Source organism: Bacillus rossius, unplaced genomic scaffold (assembly GCF_032445375.1).
Source record: "Bacillus rossius redtenbacheri isolate Brsri unplaced genomic scaffold, Brsri_v3 Brsri_v3_scf42, whole genome shotgun sequence".
Lineage (NCBI taxonomy): Eukaryota > Metazoa > Arthropoda > Insecta > Phasmatodea > Bacillidae > Bacillus > Bacillus rossius.
Window position 1 is genome coordinate 251,521 of NW_026962612.1, and position 3,164 is coordinate 254,684.

At 37.3% G+C, this 3,164-nt stretch overlaps 1 long non-coding RNA gene across 1 annotated transcript; it reads right to left on the reverse strand.

The window, feature by feature from the left end:
* Window positions 1-202: 202 nt before the first annotated feature.
* On the reverse strand, window positions 203-2,444 carry LOC134544560 (uncharacterized). The gene is made up of 2 exons (XR_010077867.1): window positions 2,184-2,444; window positions 203-2,091 (listed from the first exon to the last, which is right to left on the reverse strand). It is a non-coding gene; the product is annotated as an uncharacterized LOC134544560 (long non-coding RNA).
* Window positions 2,445-3,164: the final 720 nt, after the last annotated feature.

A 3,164-nucleotide genomic window follows, 5' to 3' on the forward strand; every position in this document is an offset into this window, starting at 1 on the left:
CTGCAGATATGATACTCCTTCTCGTAGCACTCTGAGCCTTAGCTTGTTGTTGGATCACCCACAAAGCTATCTTATTTAAAAAAAAAAAAAAAAACATTTAATAATATTTTGCAATTTAAAAAAAAAAAAAATTATGGAAGCTTGATATGAAGAAATTTGTGTGATTTATTTTGCTCTATCAGAATGAAGAGAAAAAAAAAACTGCACTGGAACTAATTTATTTTGGAATTTGATTTTATAAATTATGGGCACAAATTAATTTTATGAACTCCGAATATTATTTTGATGTGTAACACATAATTCGAAGCACTGTCATCTTGAGGATCACACTGTCACGCGAGTGACGTCACTGTTGTTCAGCAGCACATGATGATGTGATTGTCTTCTGAGTTGTTATCCACAGTAGCAAGGAACACTGGTGTTGCGAGAGAAAGTCCGCTCTTATGCTGCCCAGTTGTTGGAGGAAGTCACTGTAACAGAATTGTGACAAATGTATAAAAGTGCAAGAAATTTTTATATGTCACGGTAAATAGGTGTAACACCTGACTGGAAGATCATGAACATTCTTGAAATGATATGAGATTCCGCATCAGCCAGTAGCTGACAGCCTACCTAACAAGACAACAGCATTCTGCAAGTAATCTACTGTGCAGCTGTGTCCAGAGTAAGATAGTGAGAGACTGTAAACCACCAGCTGAAAACCTCACCATACTCAAGAAAAAACACTGAAATTGTCCAAGACTGCATCTGAATTATTATTCATCTGTAGAACACTATGTAATAATTTTAGGCTTGGATAATAATAATATCTGTCAAGATATCATAAGAACTGATAAGGTTATGAAATATGTGTAACAAACTGTAAAATAATAATGACTGTTGCATCATAAGAAATGATGATATTCAATTATGTATAACTTTAATTATGTATATAATTTTTCAACTGGTTAATCTTGTGTGTAAATATTTTTCTTGTGTTATGTTATTTAATAATCTCTTAATATGTTGTAAGAAATTGTAATAATACTGATAATTGCATTAGTAGTCAACTAATTTACTCAGTAAATCACAGGTTAAATGCTGTGTTGAAACCATTGTAAATATGAATAATATTTTTTTTTGTGGAATAAAATTCCAATCATAATACTGTTATGTAGCAGTAAAATAGGCTGAATAGCAATTGTATGCTACATTATCATGATATCTAATGAGGATAATTACAAAAAAAAAAAAAAAATGGTGTAAATCAACACTGATAATTATTGATATGGTAATTACAAGTTGTAAACAAAACCAGAAAACTAATATAAGGTTATACCACTGACAGACTAGTCAACCAATAAGTAAACTAGCAGTACAATTGTGTAAATATTGTGTTCCTATGATAATCCACAATTATAGCATTACTTTGATGTTGAATAATTAATAAGATTTTATCTTATTGTTGCAATGTATAGTATATTATTAATACGTCAATAATGACAACTAGAATTTATTTTCTTTAAACAATTTCCTATTTCTCGTAACGAATATAATTTTTTTTTGATTAAGTAATTAATTTTCGTAAAAGTGATTAAATCTTTCCTGGTTATTTACACCAATCCTACTGTGAGAGCGACTTCAAGCAGCAACCAGTCAGCACAGAACATTGTTATGTTTACTGTTAAAGTGAGTTATGGAAACGCGATATACTAGATACACACCTGTCGTGTGCATAGTGCGGAAATAACCACGAGTGTAGAACACGGAAATATACTTAGCGGTGCGATGACGGAGCTGGCCTTGCTCCTACTAGACATTAGGTTGACGCCACATATGCTGACACAGCGGCGTCAGCATGAGACCTCCGTCTATTCCCCGTTGATACCATCCCTGGTCAAGGGCTGGGACAGCCCACGGGCCACCTGGAGAGCCGAGCCCGGCACTGTAGCGGACATCGTCAGGACCCGCCACTGTCAGCCACTAGTTCTCACGAGCGCAGGTCACCCGACACGGTACATCCTGTTGCCGTGATCAGTAGCCGACACCCCCCTGCGGTGGCGTGGAGGTATCGTTATCGCCTGCCCAGGTGTGTGGCAGCACACCACGACGCTGTGGTGAATCCGGGAGAACCACTGAGTGTTAGTATTGGTGCACCTGACACTACCTAGCCGAGCACTACACTCAACTGTAAGTAAACCTACCAGTGCTATGTTCCTGCTTGATGTTCTTCACCATCCCAACACCCTATCAACAGCACGACTACGAGACGACGGAGTTTTCGCGCCATTTACGGAGCGCGAAGCAGCGAGGTGTCTACTGCGAGACGGCTGACACGAGACTGAACAGTCACGCCACGCCTCGGCCGCCGGTTGATCGCTGATTAGCGCGCCACCCAACCCCCACCTCCTTGCCAATTCTCAACCGTCGCTTCGAGTAACGGTCGCACCTGCTGGGTGTGAGAGAGACAGATGGGTTAATAATAAACCGGCGATCTTATGCTTTGTGCTCGCTTCGTTTTATGATTATCCCATGGGACAGCATCTGTACTATTACATGGTAATAGCACAGACATCTTCGTGTTTATTAAGATATCTGCTATGAATGTTTAGTAAATATTTCGCCTTATGACAACCATAAACTTTTCATCTGTGGAACTTTAATAATATTAATATTTTTTTCTTTCATCTGCATTGTTGTAATTTTCGTTAATTTTTTTTTACCGTTTATTTTTTTATTCTGACCATCTGTTTAATTTGTAAATTCAATTAATTTTATTCTAGTTCCTTACCGTATTGTTGTGACCAAAGGCCATGAAAGGATGTTATGAACCATATATATTGGGTATACACGTATCTCAGCCACACAGGAACAGGAAGTAACTTAAAAAAGTGTGATTTTTGGCGTTACTACGTGTAGGCTAAGGCCTGACGCCTGAACAATTAAAATTATTAAAAATATGAGTTTAGGGTATCGTCGGTTGTGTACATTAATGAAATTGTTACAACTAAATATCTTAACGAACTGTAAGTAATATTTACTTGGATTTAAAGCAGTTATGTCAAGTATAAGCCAATTTAAGAATTGCTTAGCTAGGGACGCCATAATTAAGCAGTGTCGCCATTGTTCAAGGCTTAAGCGGCCAGTATAAATTTGCTTACATGCTTATAAATACGTGAGATTTC